Here is a 24,255-nt window from a genome sequence, read left to right as displayed (position 1 = left end):
AAATGCGTTCACAGGTTGACTGATCTCGTGTTCCGTCCTATCATTTGATCTTGTATGAAATTTGGAATTTCTAGTATAGATGACGTTGCTATCTGAACTCTTGTGACTTATCTGGTTATTTGTTATCAATCCCTCAAATTTTCCATAATTTCATGTAAGGAAAGAATGTAGTCACTAAGCCAGGTTCGAATCGACCATTGGTTTTACGAACTTCTTACATTCATTACTTGACTTCCACAATTATCAACCAATTTATATATTTATTAATTTATGTATAAAGACCGTGAGCAAATGACAGATAGACCCCTAATCTCTATTTTTACTTTATATACAGGGTGAACCGAAGTAGGTGGGCAGTAAATGATAAGAAAATTTACAAGAAAAATATTAAAAGATAATAAAAGACAGATTAATTTTAAATAAATTTAATTATATATTACTATCCAACTACTTCTGGTTCACCCTGTATAAATAAACCAATGTTTAGATACAAATATTTAGAGAACTCAGATAATATATGTCGTAATTTCATCACAGAGAAATATTAATGTTTCATGTATAGATTTTAACTAATGGTACCTTTGTTCCTCGAAATGAAAGCTCAGTGTTCAATGCTGAGTAGTAAATGTTCGTTCATATAAGTCTTTTGCTTCTATTTTCATTACTTTACGCTAATATTACACAAAGATATTGGAAATATGTTTGTAAGTAATCTTTCCTTCTCTTGCAAGCTTGAAAAATTTCAGATATATAGAAAAAAACGGAATATTTTCGAAAAAAAGAAACGAGTGACATGTTAGATACAATAGGCTATACGAAGATCTAAATCATCTTCTGCAAGGTGCTGGTAAAGTTGCAGTTTATAAGTGTGCTACTTACTCGCTGATATGATAAGCACGATTAATGTGCAACTAACACCACTATGGATGTGCCCTAATTAAAAGTTGTTTGATAATTAGGAGACTATAAAAGTTAGTATAGCCTTCTGTTTAATAAATAAATTTAGTTCGAGTCATTGACCGACTGTGCAATATCTCTTTCTTCTGTTACTTAAGTGAACAAGTCTTGAAACAGGGAGAGTTGAACAAAAAGAAAATATTTACAAGCGTTAAGAAATACTTGGAAACTAGGTCTCTGCGACGGCTTCTTTCTTTTATCTTAGGAAGTTTATCTTTAGTTCGCCATAAAGCTCCTTTGTTACTCAATAGCATATTGCTTTCACTTGACAATGATTCTTGGCTTAATTATGGGAATAAATGAAATTGTAGTCACACACATATAATACAATAATTGCACATCCAATATAACACAATAACGTATATCAACATTGTTTCAGTTATGTACTTATTATGAAGAAATACCTTGGTAAAGGATATCTTCTTGACGGTAGATGTATTCTCATTGGCTGTCAACAGTTCTGTGATGTAACAATATTTTCTTAAGTTCCGTTGTTATCGCTAGCGTCCTTCAAACATAGCAACGTATGGAAACATATTCGTTTAAATAAATAGGACAAGTATAAGTCCTTCAGCGCGTACGTGCTTGTTTGATTCTTTCTTCGTGGCAACGTCCCCACGTATTTTCACTACCTTTTGTTAATTGCTTATGGCTTTCTCTATATCATCAGTTTCCTTCCTCTACAATGTAGTAAGCTTTGATTGTTTACCAAAGTTGAAAGCTGACCCAAATTTCCCGAGACGCTGCGAAAATTGTTTTGTTTTCCATTTGCATTTAAATTGATGTATTAAAAGAAGAAAAAGATGATGATTTAGCACTGTTATAATTTATATGCATTACGTTATGTAACAAATACTATAGCTCTTTATGGCATATCGTTTATTACCAGAAAATTTAGTTTGTAGTAAGACATGTACTGGAAACGTATTTTGCTACTAAATAATATCTACTAACATTTTTTTTTTTTTTTTTTTTTTTTTTTTTTTACATTTGAATGACAATATGAGAGACGAAAGTATGGTGATAGTGAAAAAATCAAATTCAAGCTTTCAATGAATTTACACATTTAAATGACCCCTCCATACCGAAAACTGACTATTCGATATCTGTCCGTCTCTTCCTCTATTATCTTGATGTACACTTCCCTAGGTACCATATCTTGACATATTTAAGGTTTTTCGTAAAATTATTCAGGGTGGACTTCGAATTTTCTTCCTACTCCCAAAAATAAGGGGAGTTTACTGAAGTTTCTTTCTTTCTTTCTTTCTTTCTTTTTAATAATGTGATTCTCTCTAAATAAAAGTAACAGTTTCTGGAAGGGCACAATGTTGTAATTAAAATATCGATTTTTAACAGTTTCGCCAACTAACTAAACCTTGGATGGAGCCAAGGATTGGTGGCGAAACTATTACACATTTGCTTTTCCCAGAGACTTTGTGCTATTTCTATTTTAAATTAGTAAAACAAAGCTAACTTGATCCAGATACTGATTTCCTCGAAAACAGATCTCATTATAATTTTATTTTTCATACGAGATGTGTGTGAACCTGGCAGAATCTAATTTCAGACAGGGTGGAAAAAAATCATGATTTTTTTCAAAAAAATCATTTTTGTTGATTTTTTTGATTTAAATCGATTTTTTTTATTTAAATCAAATCTTTTTCTTCGTATAATACAAGTCGAGAACTGAAGAAAAAACATTAGGAATTAGTATTAAATGTTAATTATGCCATTTAAGTGAAAGTATTGGGTTTTAATTTTGAATTAATTCCCAATCGTTAACCTATTTCAATCCCAAACAATGTTTCTTAAGCATTAAGAAAAAAGTACAGCAATGTATATCAACATGACACTTTTCTTTTCACGAAAGTTACTGATATTTGGCAGGGGCATATTTTTAAACAATTGCAACTAGCTAGCGGCACGAAATACATATAAAGTACATAAATTTCGCCTAAAATTAACTAACTCACTCTATGATCTATGAAACCCGAAGGTTCAATGCCATGTTCACAAAAGCTCTCCTGACTTCTATCCTTAGTCAACTGAATTCTATTTTATATTCTTATTTCTGCGAGATACATCTTAATATTGTCCTCCCATCTGCGCCTAGGTCTTCCTAATGGTCGTTTTCCGATTGGACTTCCAGTTAAAACTTTGAAAGCGTTCCTACTTTCTTCCATTCTCGCTACATGTCCTGCTCACCTGAGCCTCCAAGATTTGATGACCCTAACAATGTTTGGTGAATGGTATAAATTATGCAATTCCTCATCATGAAGTTTTCGCCATTCCTCATTTCCGTTCCTTTGGGTTCCGAATATTCGTTTCAGAATTTTATTCTCAAATACTTTCAGTCTGCGTTCTTCCCTCAGCGTAAGCGACCATGTTTCACAACCATACAGCATAACAGGCATAATTATCGTTTTATATATTTTAAAGCTTCAAATTCCTCGACAGAATTCGCGACGATAAGAGATTTTGAACTGAATAATAACACGAATTCCCTGCTTTTAGTCGATATTTAATTTCTTCGTGAATATCGTTTTCTGATCCTATACATTAGCCGATGGCAGAACTTTCTTTGTCTTTATGCGATGAGCTTTTGTAAGTCAAAAATTTTCTGCAGGAATTAAAAAAAAATCAAGATGATCAGTTCCAGCAGAAGAAACACTTGTGATTGTTAAAAATATGCTTTATGTGACGTGAAAAACAGTTCAAATGCATTTAAGACATCTATACATAGCAGGCACGTTTTTTTACTTTTCTGTTGGCTATTTTATTTCCTCTGACAATTTTTCCTGCACAGGCGCGGCAAATTTTCTGCGATCACATCGCAGATCGCGGCATGTTCTGCAATGGGGTCAAGTATTCACTTTATCAAAAGTATTATTCGATATTTTAACGCATCCAAAATTTGTCGTATTACTATCCCGAGGAACTTCTATGTATTTAGTACATAAATTTCGCCCAAAATTTTAAAATCATTTTTTTTTTGTTTGTTTAGGAGAGGGGATACCCCTCTAAATACGCCCCTATTATCTGGAAACAAACAAATAGACGTGGACATAAAAGAGCTTTCATCTTAAATGTCCATGGTGATTTCCCCGTTGGAACAGAAATTTTAAAACCCTGTGTTGCAAAGGGAAGAAAGCAGGGTTCACCTGTAACCCGTTCAAACGGGATTTTCCCTGATCGTTCCCTACATAATACTCGTTTTCATACTCTGCTTACATACATTTGAGTCTCATTGTATTATGATTATTATCTTCCATAATCGAAATAACAGAAGAGAAACGGGATTTTACTTACTTTCACTTTAAATTAATTCATTTCGAAATTTGATTTAAATCAACGATTTTTATGAAAAAAATCAAGTGATTTAAATCTTGATTAAAATCGTGATTTAAATCAGACTGATTTAAATCAATCCACCCTGATTTCAGAAATCGAAAATGAACCATGCAGATCGTTTGTTCACAATTGTTCACATGAAATTTTCATTTACTCACGATTTATAAACAATTTATACCATAGCAAAATGGGCGCGGTGCCAACTTCACGTTCCTGAAAATTTTCAGAAATCTGAAATAAATCATGCAAATCGTTTGTCCATCTTTCGTTCACGATTGTTCACATAAAATTTTCACTTGTTCACGATTTGTAAACAATTTATATCAAAAACAAAATAGCCAACTTCACATAGCAGAACCCATTTTCGGAAATGGATAATAAACCATGCGGATAGTTTGTTCATTATTTGTTCACGATTGTTGACGTAAAAGTTTTATTTGTTCACGATTTATAAACAATTCATACCAAAAATAAAATCACCTTGTTCGTGAACCATTTTTGGAAATCAAAAATAAACCATGCAGATCTTTTGTTCTCGATTGATCGCACAAAATTGTCTTTTGTTCACAATTTATACCAAAAACAAAACGGGTGGTGCCAATTTTACGTTCTGAAAAAAATCAGGAAATCGATGTGTTATGAATCTTGCGTTCTTTGTGGAAGAACTCGGTTCGAATTCTACCGTGTGCGTGGGTTTCCTCGGGGTTTTCCTGTTTCCTCCCACTTTCTTCATTCCACCATTTCATTCATTTCTCATCATCACCGTCTCCTTCAGCCTAGCCGGCATAATCGTGGGACGTAAAACTCAAAAGATTTCATTTCACTTTTTTCGGTTCGAATTCTAATTGTAACTCAAATTCTCATTGACTTTCGGGGTGGAGAGGGGAAGTTATATTCGAAATAATAATAATAGCAATAATGAAAATATATGAGTAGCTCTTAAAAATATTTTAATTTGATTTGAATAAGCGTCTGTCAGCAGCGAGGCTACGTGAGACGTGGACCTACGGCTTAACGTGGAAACCGAACCACACGAGTCCCGCCATTAATCGAATATGGGCCTCTCACACGAAAGGTACGTACATTAACCGCTTAGCCGACTAAGTTCCGCAATAAAAAAAAAGTGAACAAGATTACATTCGAATGTTATTGACAATTCAACACAATATTCATTGGACTTTCTCTCTCACACTCTTAATTGCATACCAATCACAACCCTCCTGCAATAATAGCATCTACGATGAAACCACAAAATATAAGATTGAGTATCGCAATAACCAAGAGTTATCGTTAAAGGAACAATCTATTTATATATGTAGGTACACATCTAAATGTATATAGGGCTGTTATAAAGTCCTTGATATAAACAAATGCTTATAACTTTCTTTTTTCTAAAACAAATAATAATAATATTGCAGTGAAATACACTTTAAATTATACGATGATCTGTAAATTTTTGGTTGGCAACACTATTACAATGATAAGGTTAATAACACTGGTGATAACAAAGGTCATGAAAATGGCGACGGTACAAGAGAAAGAACAGTGTGTGTGTGTTGATACGCAGAACTGAAATCAAGTGTGTTGGTGCAGCGAAACTTCAGACGAGTATACAATAAAGTACCTACTGATGTCAGGAGTATAAAGAGTTGGTACAACAAGTTTCTGGCTACCGGAAGTGTTTGTGATATGCAAAGGTGTCGCCCGCCAGTGAGCCCAACACAGTGCGAAGGGTGGCCGATAGCCTGGAGAGAAGTCCTTAATATCGATTCCGCGGCGGTCGATGGAGTTGGGAATCCCTCACTCAACAACATGCAAAATACTGCGTAAGCATTTCAAACCCAAACCGTACAAGATTAAATTTGTGCATTAACTGACAGAAAAAGATCAAGACACGAAGCTGGAGTTCTGTAAACTGATGCTGAAACGACTAGATGATGACAAGGAACTTACGCAGTTACTCATGGTATCAGATGAGGCAACTTTCCATGTTTCAAGGAAGGTAAACAGGTACAACTGTCTTGTTTGTGGAACTGAAAACCCTCAGGAACAAGAAGCGTACGGAAGAGAAAGCCCGAAAATGAATGCGTTGCGAGCCGTATCAATGTATCATCACATAGGCCCATTTTACTTCGATGAAAACACTGTGACAGGGGAGATATACCTTTAAATGCTTACACATTTCCTGATGCTCGAATTGGTTAGGTTGGGAGTCAAGTATCATTTCCACTACTAGCAAGAAGGAGTTTCCATTCCACATTTTGCTCAAGTCGTCAGGGACTACCTTGACCGTGAGCTAACTCACAGTTGAATTGGGCGAAGAGGCCCCACCCTTTGGCCGTCCAGGTCCCCGATTTCCCACCTAGTGATTTTAGGTTATGGGGTCACGTTTAAGACATGGGTGTAAGTGGAAAAACCAAAGGACTTGCAGGACCTGAAAGCAAAGTTTAATGAAGTGATCCATGACATTTATGACGAAGCCAGACGGAATAGCATTCATGGATTTCGCTCGAGGTTGCAGGAATGTATGGATGTCAAAGGAGCCCAGATAGAGGTTTTGTAATGATGGCGGTGGTGTATTTATGGATAAAGATACAAAACGTAAGTCTCAATAAAGATCGATCACTGTAGTATCATTATTTTTTTTAAAAAAAAGTTACAAGCATTTGTTTTGTAGCAAGGACTTTATACCATTCCTGTATATGAGGTATATTTAGCACGTCGATGTTGATGTTCGTTTGTTCACGGATGTTCACATAATATTTTCGGTTTTAACGATTTGTAAAGATTTTATACCAAAAATAATATGGGCAGTGTCATCTTAAAGCAACTGAAAAATTTTAGCAAATGAGAAACACAAGGTCTATCCGGAAAGTAATGTCACCAAGTCTACAAGTATTAAAAATAATTTATTTACTTAATAATAAGAATAATAATACCTATATACATTAAAAATCTTCAAAATATTGTCCTCCTGCGTCGATACATTTTTGCCAGCGAGATTTCCAATCTGCGAAGCCACCCTGAAAGGTCTGTTCAGGAAGGGAATTTAAACCCATTTCACAAACTGCTTTCACGTCTTCAGTTATTATATAACAATGTTCTTTCAGGATGGATTTAACATAAGGAAACAGAAAGAAATCTTCGGGAGCCAAGTCGTGACTGTAGGATGGCTGGGGCAGGTTGCCACATTATATTTGGCCAGATAGCTACTCACGACGAAGGCAATGTAGCTGGTGCGTTGTCATGAAGTCTCCAATCGCTGCTATTTGATCTGACTCACTGGATCCTTGCTCTCAACCTCTTGGTACGTCTACGTCAAATTTATAGTTAACGGTTGTGCTGGGAGGTACAAACTCATGGTGGACGATTCCCCTGATATTAAAAAACACAATGCGCATGGTCTTGATCTTTGATTTGCTCGTACAAGCCTTCTTAGAACTAGTCCTCTCAACGGGTCGGGTCGGGTCGGGTTGAAGACGGACCCGATTCGATCCGATTGATCCGACCCGACAACCCGACCCAAGCTGACCCGATTGACCAGATCCGACCGACCCGTAACCCGACCCGTTTGAGAGCACTAAGGTCACGACACTGGGTGAACGCCCAAATGCACCGAAGTCTTACATGTTAACCACTAGCTAGATCAAGCGGGGGATTTGTATATGCATCTTAGGGAATATTTGGCACTTTTGAGGTTTTGTTATTTCTTTTTATAACTGATACCAATGTCCGATGTGGAAGAAATTTATTTTTTTTCTTGCTTTAGCTCTATGTGACGAAATTTTTCTTCAAGGTCAGTGTTCTCACCTGCTCGGAAGGCAGGGGGGTCTTCTCGGAAGGCAGCAGCAAGAGTCTCTTGGCGGAGACAAAAGGAAATCGTTTAACTACAATGATAAGGGTTGAGGAAACGGGAGAACACATGTGATGTTTTCCTACCCTTCAACTTTCATTCCAAAATAAGTTCTTATGATTCCGGAACCCGCGCCACTTTGATTTTTCTTTCTCGGTAATTAAAACGTATTTTACAGTATATATAGTTGCAAGTATGAAGATACGTAATATGAATTTTGTAATTTAAAATTTAAAAATACAGTATGATAATTAATTATAAAGTACTAATTTTATTTCATCACTTTCAGCCCAACAAATGAAATTCAATCAATTCGCACCCTGGGTCTGCGTCTTATTTTTGTCTTGCACAGTCAAGTCTTGGTCCTGCATTTCGTAGTCTTGGTGGTCATTCATGCTATACAAGAGCCAAGAATGCTAGCCTCATCGGTATAAATGAAGACCAAGTGTGATTTTGATTATGGTCTTTCATACGGAAAGCAAGAAAATATGCTCATCGCTACTTGGTGATCACCAAAACAAGGCCAAGAGCAAGATTACTATACACTTCGTCTTGCATATCCAATCTTTATCTTGTTCTTGTATCGATGTTCTTGGGCTTGGTGAAATGAAATGAAATATTCAGTTTAAGGTCCCTCGATTCTGCACCGAGGCTAAGGGAGATGGCAACCATGAGAAATGAATGCAATGGTGGAATGAAGAAAATGGGAGGAAACAGGAGAACCCCTAGAAAACCCATTACACGGCGTTTCTCCACCACAAAGTCCACTTAGCACAAGCTGGGATCGAACCATGGACACCACGCACCAGAGATGAATTCTCTACCACTGAGCCACCGCGGCCCCGCTTGGGCTTGGTCGTCCATATCCAATCTTTCTTTTGGCCTTGCTTAAACAACTGCTAGTTTTGTTCAAAATCCAGACTCCACATTGGCGTAGATATTAATATTACAGTCGATTGGTAAAATCAATCTTAAACATTTAAAAATTAAAGTACACACAAGTACAGAAATAAGCATCTACCATAAAAACACTAGCTGCAAGTGTTCAAAATAGACTTATGGTTTCTATAAAATCAATTGAAAATTGCTATTTTTAATTAGGCAGCTAGTGAAAAACAGCAGCTTTCGACTCCAGCCGAGTTTAAGCTCAACCTAGACTCAGTTGACCAAAGTGAACTGACCCAAGTGACCCGACCCGAGCTGACCCGATTGACCCGATCCGACAACCCGACCCGAGCTGACCCGACCCGTTTGAGAGCACTACTTAGAACAAAGGGACATCGAGATGTACCACTCGGCACTTTGCCTCTTTGTTTCGGAGCCGTAGTGGAATATCCATGTTTCATCAGCCGCAGCAACATTGTTCAAAATGTGAGGATCGTTTTCACACATTTTCAAAATGTCTTGAGAAATTTCCACTCGACGAGATTTTTGATCGTCGGGCAAACCTCTTCGTACAAGCTTCGTGCAAACTTTTCTCAGGTGCAAATCCTTGGTCACAATCTCGTGGACGAGAGTTTTTGGAATATTTAACATGTCGGCCAATTAAACGAACATTCATTTGACGGTTTGTTTGCAAAAGTTCTTTCACACGAGTTACATTTTCGTCGTTTGAGGAGGTTCACAGGCATGGTCCTTGACTTCTTCCAAGATCTTCCAAAAAACGTCTTGTGCCGTCTGTGGATTTGCCTTTATATAGAGATTCATCCACAATGGCCTATTGAACCATTGGAAAAGTTTCCACTACAGACCTGCCGAGTTTCACACAAAAGTTCATCGCGTATCTTTGTTCCAGTGAGCTCTACATCGCGACTTATAAAAAAGACGAAACAGAAATTTATGAAATCACCCGTCCTTCACCTTCGCATTGGCGTAACTAGGATATTTTCCTGGGGAGGGTCATGGCCCCTTAGTTCTGAAAATTGGAAGAATCTTTTAGAAGACCTTGCAATACTGATTTTTATGGTACATGTTCCGTTAAGGGGGTCCAAAGCTACACTGGACCCCCTTAAACTAACCTAACCTAACCTAACTTAATATAACGTTATGTTATGTATTAAAAGGAAAATCAATAGAAAGAAGTGGTGCCAAAGACACTGGACCCCCTTAACGGAACATTGACCATTTTTATATTTTCTTTTGTGTCCCCCTTACCCACACTCATTATCATCTCCTAAAGTTATTTAGCTCTCCTAACACGACACTGTCATGTAAAACAGTTCAGTGAAAACAGTTCAGTTCCGTTACATCAGAAATTTGCTTGAAATTGTATATTTCCTGTATTCTGTTGCTACTAAATAACTACCTAAAGTCTACTCTAATTATGAGTTTTCTCATAACTTTACTGTTTTACTCATAACTTTCTATTACTGTTTTACTCGTGCAATTCTAGGCGAAAGTACATTATTCGTAAACGTTAACTATCATGTTCTCAGTTCACTCGTACATCTAATAGAAGGACAAATAAATATACAAGCAATAACATAATTTAAAATTATATCTTTAAAAATCAGTCATGGGCTAATATATATTTGTTTCTGTACTTAAAGTAAAGTGTAAAATCTTTTCATTTTAAGTTTTACAATAAATCGTTGTAGTTTAATAGTATTACATAAACCTTTGCGAACAAAGAAATACATTTTTTTAATACACAAAACATTTTTAACACAAAGCAAATAAAGGTATGTAAAACTACCGAATCGCAGAAATATAGATGGCTAACTTCTCGTACAACTTAAATATTTAAAAAAAAAAAAAAAAAAAAAAAAAAAATGAAATTAGAACAGAAGCAGGTCAACAATACGGAAGGAGAAGACTTGTAAACAGACTTGTACTTGTTTTCCTGTAAAAGATGTTTGTTTTCCATTATCCTCTCAATGAAATGTTAAATTACACACTTTACAATTTAAAATTATCGGGAAAACATATGATAAGTGGCCCTGATGTACAAGCAGAAGCGATTGTAAATGTTGAAACAAAATTTAACGAAACCAAGATTTAACCAGCAGAATTGATTGATAATAATGTTGATCGCAATATTTTAACAGAGAATGAAAGAAAACTAATTAAATGGTATAAAAGGACTTTTATTTTAAATCATTAAATACCATTAATATATTCAACGTTTTGCAACATATACTGTATAAGACAACCCTTGTAATGTTCCTGGATTGCATATGAGATTCTTATAGCGTACTGTTGTAGTTGCATCGGCCCTCGGGAAATATAGTTACAGCCAGGGGGCATCCACGGAGGGGTTTAACGGATCCGGACCATAAAAAAACAACTTAAAATGCCTTACTCATTGCTTACTATTTGAGCAAGTAATTATAAAACTGCAATATTATTTATTTTATGTAACATTATATTCCTTGTAGTTACAAAATTGCTTAACAATACAAAAATTTTATTGAGAATGTGGAAGCAAGCTATGGTTTCTGTATTGTACTTATAATTGTTTAATTTAACAAACAAATTAGTTGACAATAATCGATTATCATCAGATTTATGGTTGTCCCTAGGTACAATAATGTAAGTCCCTTGGTACGTGAGGCGGCACGTACCGAGGGACGACATGATTGCTCGGTTAAAATTGCTCTGGCTCTTGTTATTGTTGCGATACCCATGTCACTTTTACAGTTTGAAACTAAAATATCAGGTTATCAGGAATATATATATATATATATATATACAGGGTGTAAAGAAAGTTGTTTACAACGCTTGGGAGGTGATCCTACAGATGAAAACAAGTAAAAATGTCTATGTAACGCAATGTCCATCTCGGCCTCCTAACCGAGTTACGGACGTCCAAAAGGGTGGGAAAATGAACTTTGAAGGCTAATTCTGGCAAAACGACAAGAGATAGAAGGGCGGTGTTAGGTGGCCCACACAGACTCTCAACATGGACTATCCACAGATACTAAGATTAGATGTGTACAAGGCGAACACAAGGGATTCCCTAAAGGATGCGAAGCATGCCGCGGACGTTATGAGGACAAAGGTGGGACGTTATGAGGTGAGAGGATGTATGTGAAGTGTTCATGCATACAGAAACGAATAGCTGAAGTGTGTATGCGTATGCAAGATGGCGGGAGAAGTGCGTGGTTGCATAACCGTACAGGAAAGAAGCGCAATTTCGACAGGTTTATTCAAAGCATGTTTTCGAGAAAGCAGAAAGGGCAGTCCGACAGTGGGATAGGGACATACACCGCTCTTCAGAGGGTCGACAGTTGTGTAATTAGAAAGCGCTAATGGGGAGGTGATGCAACGTTCACGATAGAGGAACCGAAACCTGTTCTGGTGATAGTACTCGTAGAAGACAAGCTGCAGCTGATTACTACAATTGCAATACAAACAAAAATAATGAAATACTGAGTAAAGAGATTCACACAGTACGGCAAGATGCCGAGGCACAGTAAAAGTTTGAACTGGCATCCAAGATTCAACGTGTGATTCTTAGCATGGAGAGTGAAAGTGCAATTCGATAAGCGTTTAATAACACTAATAATAATAATAATAATAATAATAATAATAATAATAATAATAATAAGAAGAAGAAGAAGAAGAAGAAGAAGAAGAAGGAGGAGGAGGAGGAGGAGGAGAAAAAGATGGTGAGGAATACGAATACAACTAATGTATTATTGTATTAGTATTTAGTATTAGTTTTAATATTAGCACCGTCACTACCAGCATTGTACTAGCTACTTGTTGTCTTAAATGGACCAACATCAAACTACAATGACCTCCCTAAATATGATAGATGCATATGTAGAATTTGTCATGTGCCTCTCAATGTTCTGTACGCATGCGTAGAAAGATTCATCGAGACACTCAGCGTGTGTGCTGAAACTGTCCTCCATGAGCAGCATTGCACAAGTGACATCGGTTAATAACAGACTGCCTGGTACGGCCAAATACTTCCGGTGTATCGGAAATTCGCGGCGCAGCAATTGAAATACGAGCCACGAGTTCTTCGGCTGTTTGCACAGGTGTTTCATAGACAATCCGTTTCATTTCACATCAGAGAAAGAAGTCCATGGGTGTGAGATCTGGCGAGCGAGGTGGCCATAATACTGGACCACCACTACCAAGCCATCGATTACCGAAAGTTTCATGCAGGAATATCCGTAGACGTTGGTCAAAATGAACAGGCGCGCCGTCATATTGGAACCAGAGGCGCTGTATCAATGCCAAGGATATATCCTCAAGAAGTAGAGGTAAGATCTCACGCAAAAAAGTAAGATAATTGCCACCAGTCAGACGATTAGGTAAGATGTACGGTCCAATCAGGTAATCATGTATGATGCCACACCAGACATTCACAGCAAACCTGTGCTGATGCTGCTGCACAAGGGTTGCGTGAGAATTATCCTCAGCCCAACATGACTGTTGTGGCCGTTTAGTACGCCTGCTCTGGTGAATATAAACTCGTCCGTCCATAAAATAACTGTTGGGAAGTCTGGCTCAGCAATAGTGCGCTGCAGAAACCACTGGCAGAAGTCCACACGCGTTGAAAGTCTGCAGGGGATAAATCGTGTACCTTTTGAAGCCTAAAAGGATGCATTCGTTCCTCATGCACAACCTGCCACACAGTCGTTTGACTTGTGTTTAGCGCCTGACCTACCGAGCGCGTGCTGGTTTCAGGATGAGATGTAAATGCTTCTAGCACGTTTTCCTCAAATGCAACAGTTCGCACACTTCGATTTCGTCCTACTTCTTGTCGGGGTTTTTGTAGTGATCCTGAGTCCCGAAGTCGGCAATCGATGGTCTGAAAGAAGACGTGCGACGGTAATATCCTATTCGGGAACCGTTCTTCATACAGACGCCTTGCCTCCCGGCTGTTACTTCTCGCCTCGCCATATATAAGATGCATATCGGCAAGCTCAGTAAAAGAGTAGTCCGCCATTCTAGCAGTTGCAGTGTCGTTCACGGTTTTGGGAGTATCACAATGATAAGCGGTAAAACTATTTAAATGATTATTGTTTCTATTGTTTCTACTATCATTCACGTGAGAGTTATCAGCTGCCCAATTCTATACAATGAGGCTCTTATACACTTTACGCGAACACTCACACACGCACACAACACTCACACAGAAGCACAAAAATAGCATTTACTCAATGGCATCAACTATCAGTGAAGCTCCAACTAGTTGTGGAATTCAGTTACGAGCCCTTTGCATTAGATACGCCGCCTAGTGTCAAACCAGAGACAGAATCACACATGTTGCTTAGTGAACAAAGAAACTACGTCATTTGCAGCCAGGGACGGCGTTAAGGGTGGGCGAGGGTGGGCGACCGCCCACCCGATGGATGGTCTCGCCCACCCCAACAGAAGTAGAATAATGAAGGTGACTAGTGCCGGATTTAGGTTTCATGGGGCCCTAAGCTATTGAAGATAATGGGGCTCTTTGTATTTCTCGCTTTCTTTTTCAGCGACAAAATTTCGCCTTTTTTATTTGAATATATGCTATATGGTAATTTATGGACCTAATACATATCTAAGTACGTTTTCGCATATATTTCGTTATCTTAACTTACTGTTTTGAATACATTACAGAAAAACTGTAAAATTTATAAAATTAGCGGTAGTTTAATTTGGTCCCAATAAAGCCCCTTGCCGATCTTCTCTATTTTCTTTTTGCATCAACTATGATCAACGCTCCACGCCATGCTTCTACCATATGTGGAGGCCGCATCATTTCTCATTTCAAGTTGTTTCTAGTCAGTTGGGTAAAGTTTGAAACGTTTCCAGGGATCCGATGTAAATACAATCTGAATATCATCCAGGGTTGGTAATTACTGCCTGAAGCTCAACTAATCGTGCAAGCTTTTTCCAGGCCAGGTTACTAGAGTAACTCAAAATGGAATGCAACTCTTGAAGATTACACAAGGTGTAATACGACACAAATTCGCTGGAAGCAGAGGCGAATCTAGAAGGTTAAAACTGGAGGAGGGGCAACTAAAACCCAGATAATGATAGATATATTGTGAGTTTACTATAAACTTTCAAAAGTGTGTAAGTAGGGGAGATCGTTGTACCAAGAGCATAGTGTACCTTGAGCCATTTCCAATATCTCGGAAGGTGCTGCTTTCTGGTGTCTAACACCGAAGTACAGTCTTCTTCGATGTGCAATTGTCCACCAGTGCGAGTCTGGATGTGTTTCAGAAAGTGTTGTTTATGTGAGGAGAGAAAAACAATTTTCTACTGTCAAAGTAAAATTTTCAGTGTTAAGTTGAATGAGTGTCGACTGTGAATTAATAGACTAGGATTAATTTGAATATTGTCATCGAATGCCTCGTCCATTGGTAAGTAAAATATTGGTGAAGTTCTGAGTCTTAGCTGTGTTGTAGCATTTAGGTAGCCATCTTTGTTGAAATGTAGATGCTCATGTACCTTGGGCCAAAGCTACGTCGTGTACCATGGACCAAATTGATAGTGGTTCATGGTACAAGAGGTTACAAGATACTTTCTTTTTTTTAATTTCAGGAAGACTTGTTGCAACAAAGATGCCCCGTAGCAAATCTGGAAAGAAGAGAGATCCTGTGGATCCAACTGCCTTGCGAAATGCGCTTGAAGCTATCCATTCCAATGATCCAAATAAGAAGATATCCTATAGAGAAGCATCGAAAGTGTTTAATGTAAGCCGCTCTACTCTTACCCGACATTTACGTAAATTTAAAAACAGTAAAGAGAAAGAATTCAAATATAAAGTGAATTATGCAGTGAAGAAAGTTTTTACAGAAGCCGAAGAAGAAAGTCTTGTAAATTACATTCAAACTATTGCGAAAATGCAATACGGGCTAACTACGAAACGTGTCAGAGTACTTGCATATAAATTCGCTAAAGCGAATGAGAAGAAGTATCCAGCAACATGGGAAGAAAATCAAATAGCCGGAGAAGAATGGATGCGTGCGTTTCTTAAAAGACATTCCACACAACTTTCGATAAGGAAACCCGAAGCAACTAGCCTAAGCCGGGCTACCAGCTTTAATCGCCATAATGTTCAATGCTTTTTTACCAACATCAAAGACGTTCACAATAGATTTGATCCCATTCTTCCCGAGAAGATCTGGAACTTGGATGAAACTGGGCTCAGCTCTGTCCAGGGACAGTCCAAAATAGTTGCCCCTAAAGGTGTCAAGCAGGTCGGTTGTACAACATCAGGAGAAAGAGGTAACCTGGTCACTATGATCACGGCCGTCAACGCAGTTGGAAATTCAATTCCACCTATGTTAATTTACCCCCGGGTACACTTCAAGAACAGAATGTTATTTGGCAGTCCTCCAGGAAGTATTGAAGCCGCCAGTGTATCAGGATGGCCCAATGAAGAAACCTTTCTGAAGTTTTTTGATCATTTTCTTACCTTCGTCAACTGTTCAAAGGAAAACAGGATTTTGTTAATCTTAGACAATCATGAAACTCATCTTTCTCCAGAATGTTTAGATAAGACTTCAGCTGCTGGTGTAGTGATGGTAACATTCCCACCACACACTTCTCATAAGTTACAACCTTTAGATATTTCTGTTTATGGGCCACTGAAGACATTTTGTAATCAGGCTGTTGAGGAATGGATGTATAACAATAAAGGGAAAACATTCGATATATATACAGTTGCAGAGGCGCTGGGAATAGCATTTCCTAGGACATTTACACCAATCAACATATTATCCGGTTTTCGTAAGTCAGGGATATATCCACTAGACACAGGTGTTTTCAGCGACGACGATTTCCTGAGTTCGTACGTTACAGATCAAGTCACAGAAACGCTGCCATCAGAAGAGGTTACAGTTGGTCTGGAGAATGAGAATGACAAAATTGTGCACAAAGCTTTCAGTTCGAAACATTTGGATGAATCAACTGCTGGGACATCAAATGCACAAGACTACAATATTGAATCGGGCACACCTGAGGCCAACAAGACAAAAGAACTTAGAAAAACTGTCACTCCAGAAGAAATCCAGCCGTTTCCAAAGGCTCCAGAAAGAAAAGCCAATGTTACAAGGAAGAGAAGAAAAACTATGATAGCGACCGACACGCCCGAGAAACGGGCTATAAAGGAGCAAAAAGAGAAGAATCGTGTGAAGAAAAGAGCAAAATATGAAAAAAATCAAAACTCTATCAAAGTGGCCAGAAATTTAGGGGATATTTTCAAAACAAAGTCTGACAAATTTAGAAAGAAGGGCTCTAGTCATAAGACACACCATAGCGCGGAAGGAACGATGAAGAGAAGAAAAGCAATGGAGACACAATCATCATCATCGTCATCATCAACATCATCTGAGAGTGAAGATGAATCTACATTTTCTCTTGTGCCTACAGATAATGAAGATAGTGCAGAGGAAGAATGCCTATATTGTTGCAGTTCGAAAGAGGCTGATTGTAGTGGAGAAAAGTGGTGTAGGTGCATTAAGTGTGGACGGTGGACTCACTATTTATGTGCTGGGGTAGCAGGTCATGAGTGGAAAACTTATGTTTGTGACTTTTGTACATCAAACTAAGGTAAACTTTGTTTTGTTTAATGTTCAAAGAAAAACTTCATTTCAAAAATATAATAAATAAATTAATGTGTTAACTATAAGTTCATTAAATACATGTCATGAGTGGTCAAACTTATGTTTGTGACTTGTACATCAAACTAAGGTAAATTATGTTCAAAGAAAACTTTGTTTGAAAAATATAATAAATAACTTATTGTGTTAAATGCATTATTTTCTTTTCATTGAACCTTCTTTTTAGTGTGGTCCAAGGTACAGGACGGCTGTCCCAAGGTACATGAGCATATTGTACCATGATCCATTATGCAGAGTAATTTATATTTTGCTATGAAAATTTTGTAAGGTGTGATTTGCGATTACTTCTAAGGTAAATAGATTCAAGAAAGACTGGAGATTTAATTGACCTCGAAAAACCTGCATATATGATATTAGAAACGACGTCATTTCAATTATTTTGAAAAGTGGCTCAAGGTACAACGATCTCCCCTAATGGCTTCAATAATTTCTGTCACTCAAAAAACTGGGGGCTTAGACCTCTCCGGCCCCTGGTTAGATACGTCTCTGGCTGAAAAACCTGTTGCAATAAAATTACTATAAGTCCTATAAATGTAGGTAGCATCTTTTTACTGCGACGTGAAAAGATGTTGGTACCTTGCCTTGCTATGTAGTAACTAGTGCCGATAACCTAATGCATTCAGTCTGCTGCATACTAACTTACACAACGTAAATTCGGGCAGTTCTGAACGTAACAATACATAAAATACTGTTAATATATACCAACGAACGACTCATATGCCTATAACGAATGGATGAAATCACTATGATTCGTGCTCCTATCCTTTCCTTTATTCAGGAGCGGATCCATTCTGAATGTTTGGGGAGGCAGTCGCTCGAAGTCAATAGGTTTTATTTTACATTTATAATACAAAGGTGAAAATTCTTAGGATTGGTTTTATTTTTAAAATAAAAAATATTCAATTCTGGGGGCGATCGCCCCCTGGATCCGCCCCTGCCTTTAGTGATCCATTATTGCACTCTACAGATCACTATATGAGCTCCTCCGTGGCTAAGCGGTTAGCGTACGCACCTTTGGAGTGGGAGACCCGGGTTCGATTCCCGGAGAGAGCTCATGTGGTTCGGATTCCACGTTAATCAGTAGATTCCGTCTCATATAGCCTCGCTGCTGAAAGGGACATTAAATTCAAAATCAACTCAACTCTATAGATCACTTTGAAAATCAGTGCCAAGTTCTGAAAGTTATGAAAATACTTCTGCACACTACTTTTCATACTTACGTACAGCGAAATATCTATAATTTCGCGATATAAAGATTATTGCCGCTTAGGGCTGTAATTCCAATATATTTTACAATTCTTTCGCCAGCTTGTCCTTTCATGTCTTCTTCTTATGCATCCACTGTTACCAGACTCAATTTCTTGTCGAATTCAAAATAGTACGTGAAAGGGTAGTACTAGAGTTCTATCCGCATACAAGATACTGTATCAGTTATGCTGTGAAGTCCTATTAAAATAGTTAAGTGTAATGGCTGTAAAACAGGGTCCCGATTACAAATGGGGCTCTGAAACAAGATCCCCATTACAAGCGGAGTTGGGAAACGAGAGCTCCATTATAAGCGGGGCTGGGCAACAGAGATCCCATTGCAGGCGGTTTGGAAAACAGGGCCCTATTACTTGCTTCATGAGAGCTTAATACATAATAGAACACCGTTGTTGTATGTGCGTTTTATCTTGTTTGCTTTTTCATATTATTTGGAAATGACTACAGCCATTTTTCTTTAAATTTTTTTTGGGGCCCCCAAGCTTATACGTAAATCTGGCACTGAAGGTGACATCCTATACTTCAAAAGCAATAGGTATTACTTTCGATTGAAATGTAATAGGTTCTAGGACTCTGTTTAACTCTGCAATGAACAATGATTTTAAGACAGATACTTATAGTAATATAATGATGACAAAAGTCGTGATAATTGAATTAAAGTTTAACCCACACATACACAATCGTGCTATTGAAACGCCAGTGTTTGTATGTGCTGCACTGAAAAAAAAAAAAAAAAAGTAGAATATATTTTAAAAAGCCGACTAAATAATGGACAGGTGGCCAGTATTGTCTATTGTCTCATTTCAGAGAGAGAGGGAGGGGAATAGTGCTTTGTGTCAGCGCGATAGCTTCTTATAAAAGGGTTGCAACTTGCAATTGTTTACAGCAATTACCACAATTACCAATTACCACATGTCTTATCCGTGTGGCATTAAACAGATTTGAAAAAACACTTATTACAGCCTTGTTGAGTTGATCTCTGTTGCGTTCAGAAGTGTCGGTGGTCGGTGCTTGTTCAGCTAATATGTCGAAAAAACTTATCAGCGATCTCTTCTCAGGCTCAGTGTCTTCCTTGTGTTCAAAGAAACGCGATATTCAATCCGTTGACGTTAGTGATAATTCTTCTTCAATAGAGAAAAATACAAAAATACAAATACATGTGACAACCAGGATTCTCAATTTAAAGTGTTCGATTACGAAGAAAGTGAAAATGAACTAGGTGCTGGAGAGAGCGAAGATGACAGTATTGCTTCCGAATATATTGATTTATACTTTTTGTCTCTTGCTTTCTTGTAATAAATCCCTCAAAGATAAAAATGTTTGCAGTAGCCTATTTTATCCTTGGTTTACTTTACCTACTTGTTGTGTATTTTATGTTATTAACGAAAAGTAGAGTATTATCTGTTAGTCTGTGTTGTTGGAAACTTCTTTCATTTCTATGCATTCATGTACATTCTTGGAGGGAGAGGAGTTAGGCTGGTTTTAGACGGAAGCATTTATCGTAGCATTTCTCGCAGCAGATGTGCTTCCAAAAATTTCATATAATATTCTATGGCATCAAAAGTATATGGTGCTTTTAAACAGTAGCATTTTGATAAGCATCTGTCGTGAGCTAGCAAGCAAATCACTGGAGAAGAGCGCAATTATGGCTCCGAAATTAAGCGTGAGGTAGCTAAAGCTATAGTAATTGTAACAACAGTTCTCGTCGGTCATATTAAAAAAACGAAAATCACAAAGAAGTATGTGGGCAAAGAGTATCCCTACTCCAACTCATTTTTCTTTACTGCAATTCAATTTCCCACACAAAACAAAGAGCATGGATATTTCGCACAAAACCTTTCGCTTCTTTTTAACACACCACGGCGCTGCAATCGGACCAGAAATTCTGGGGAAAATGCTACGAAATAGAGCAGGTTCTATCGACAAGAAATGCCATAGGATATGCCATGGCATGGGAAATGCTATAGCATTTGCTACTTTATACGGTAGGATATCGATGATACGATTTTTGCTACGAGAAATGCTACGATAAATGCTTCCGTCTAAAACTAGCCTTAAAGCTATCTTGAACTTCATCGACTACACAGTACACACTGTTATTATTGCTTAAAAAAAAAAAAAAAAAAAAAAAAAAAAAAAAAAAAACCTGGAAGTAGACGTAGTGTGTCTGCCACGCGGAATTCTGTAGGTCGAGCCTATAGCCCATCCTAAATCCTGCATTTCTCCGGTCCAGTCCCACCAGGCGAATGCCGGAATTGTACCTTCTATAAGGCCAAGACAGCTGTTTTCCACATCCTTGTTTCTCCCCAATTTCGGTCTGAGCCTTACCTAACTAAAGACTATACAAATTGAAACTTAATTATTGTGAAAAAATATTTACATTGCCCAGTTCTCATTTTCATAGTCCGCCCACCCAGGAACTAGGTCCGCCTCTTTCCGCCCACCCCATCAAGCGTTCCTGACGCCGTCCCTGCTTGCAGCCCGGGGACGCAATTTCGTATTGAATCAAGGAGAAAGTTACACACATACGGATCCTGTCATTCATAGTGGTCTTTGTGTAGGGCAAAATTAACGAGTGATACGATTTTTTTTTTCAGAAGTACTGTAATTACATATGAATCTACAAATGTATTACTGGTTACAAGTGAAGATAGTTTTCTTTTGTTTTTTTCTGAGCTCCGCAAACGAAACTGAGTTCCTAAACTCACTTTTGCGACTACGTGTAGCATGAACGTTGAACAGCTTTGGTGTGTAGTAAATCTGGATGATTTCTCATGGTGTGGATAAAATAGATGAATGCAAAATCAGCGCTAATGTATTCGTGTTGAATTATTTTCCTTCCAGTGTTTTACCTTAAAAGGCTCGATACTTAAGCATAGAGTTCTGCTATTTACTTAAGGCCCATCCAAACGCTCCCCACAACTTCCCCCCGCCCCGATTTATGAAATTCGTGTGAAAACTGAATAAAATATTCAGGTTTTGGAAAGTGGGCCACATAGTAGTTATGGTACTCATAAACTAAGAAACGATTGAGACATTTGATAGGACAGCCTATGACAATCATTTGGCTGCCCTCAAAGATATCTAACATCTTTTCTGGAAATAAATTATATTAAGATCACTTCATAGAGTTCCATGATCGCTGTGTGGCCGAATTTCAAAATTCGACTACTTTCTTTCGTTTTCCCACAATTTTCAAAAACCGAGAAACATTGTGGGGAGCGTTTAGAGGAGTCTTACTCAGCAATGGGAAGCCCATAAATTCCACAGTAATCTTGTCATGTCGTGGATAAAACTTGGAACAATTGATTTGCAGTGTATCAAATTATGTTAATCATCTGGATAGACGTGACGCTTAAGAGTCTTCATCCCGGCGAAATTAAAATACCGCTAATTTTACAGTAATTATGTGATATCTTCAAGTAGATAAAAGATAATTGAAATATGGAACAAGAGCGCCCTAGACAATATTATTTTGCGTGGGGTACCGTTATCACAAGTCACCTAGTGGCTTTCCGTTTTCAGCTGTTTAGAAACGCGAAAATAAATGCCGCTTTTCAAAATGGCTCGAAATCGAAAGCAGATAAGTGAGTCGTGATAACGTTTTCTCATGTAAAATAATATTGTCTAGGGCGCTGTTGTTCCGCATTTCGATTATCTTTTATCTATTTGAAGATATCACATAATTACTGTAAAATTAGCGGTATTTTAATTTCGCCGGGATGAAGACTCTTAAGAAACGCGACCATACTTAAGCCATAGTCTGTCGGTTATAAAGAACTCTGCTTCTTCCTTTCGTAATGACAGGCAAGGTTGCCAGATTTCCAACACTCCTCAGAAAGCTATTCCTAAATTACCTGGTAACTTTTCGCTTTAGAGGCGTTTTACTGCTTCATAAAACAGTGGGCGCTGTTGGTTGCCCGACGCGTCAAGTACGCGAGAGGATAATTTATTATTATTATTATTATTATTATTATTATTATTATTATTATTATTATTATTATTATTATTATTATTATTATTATTATTATTATTACCTAAATGCTCATCGAATTGCCCTTTCACCCACATGTTCAATCCCGAATGCCAGTTCCCACTGCTGCTGTGTCTCGGCATCTTCCATACTTTGCGGGTGAAGTCCACCTGAAGAACACTCCATTTGTGTGGATAATTTCGTCGAAACAAAAAGTAGTTTAAAATTGTGCAATCTCACAATATCTTTTACACTTCTAACTACAGTTTGAAAAGCTTAGTCACTAAATAAAACTTGCTTTAATAATAAGAGACAAGTAGAACCACTCTTCAAGCTCAGTTCATTATCGAAAACTGTAACTTCTCATTCAAATGCTTTTTTTTATATAACAATGGCAATGATTTGGAATATTGGGAATATTTTACTTTTTTCAATGCATAGTTCAATGCATAGGTAATATACAGTTGTCCGAATTCACAACTTTGTGTGATCCATAGTTTTGTCATAAATATCCTCAAACGTTTCTTTTACATTCTAACGCAGTGCTCGAATTCAGCCTTAACTACTCAGTTTTTCATTCTTGCTGTTTGTATTGCAATTGTAGTAATCAGCTGAAGCTTATCTTCTACGAGTACTATCAGCGGAACAGGTTTCGGTTCCTCTATCGCGAACGTTACATCACCTCCCCATTAGCGCTTTCTAATTACACAACTGTCGACCCTATGTAGAGCGCTGTATGTCCCTATCCCACTGTCGGACTGCCTTTCTGTTTCTCGAAAACATGCTTTGAATAAACCTGTCCAAAATTGCGCTTCTTTCCTGTACGATTATGCAACCACGCACTTCTCCCGCCATCTTGCATACGCATACACATTTCAGCTATTCGTTTCTGTATGCATGAACACTTCACACACACCCTCTTACCTCACTTTGCCCTCATAACGTCCCCGGCATGCTTCGCATCCTTTAGGGAATCCCTTGCGTTCGCCTTGTACACATCTAATCTTAGTGTCTTTGGATAGTCCATGTTGAGATTCTGTGTGGGCCACCTAACACCGCCCTTCTATCTCTTGTCGTTTTGCCAGAATTAGCCTTCAAAGTTCATTTTCCCACCCTTTTGGACGTTCGTAACTCGGTTAGGAGGCAGAGATGGACATTGTGTAACATAGACATTTTTACTTGTTTTCACCTGTAGGATCACCTCCCAAGCGTCGTAAACGACCTCTCTTTACACCCTATGCATATATAGCATGGCACAAATGTACTCGCTTTTCAAAGGCAAAATA

General features: G+C 37.8%; 1 protein-coding gene and 1 long non-coding RNA gene across 3 annotated transcripts in view; one reads left to right on the top strand and one right to left on the bottom strand.

Annotated features, from left to right (window-relative positions):
- The window catches only part of LOC145693369 (uncharacterized), a 156,157-nt gene that overhangs the window by 9,001 nt on the left and 122,901 nt on the right, over nucleotides 1–24,255 (bottom strand). The gene's annotated exons all lie outside the window — the stretch shown is intronic.
- Nucleotides 1–24,255, top strand: part of slf (C-type lectin domain-containing protein slf) — a 158,306-nt gene that overhangs the window by 75,298 nt on the left and 58,753 nt on the right. The window lies entirely within an intron of this gene.

The sequence above is a fragment of the Thermobia domestica genome, chromosome 8, assembly GCF_964235325.1.
Source record: "Thermobia domestica chromosome 8, izTheDome1.hap1.1, whole genome shotgun sequence".
NCBI lineage: Eukaryota > Metazoa > Arthropoda > Insecta > Zygentoma > Lepismatidae > Thermobia > Thermobia domestica.
This window is presented reverse-complemented; position numbering and strand designations above follow the sequence as displayed.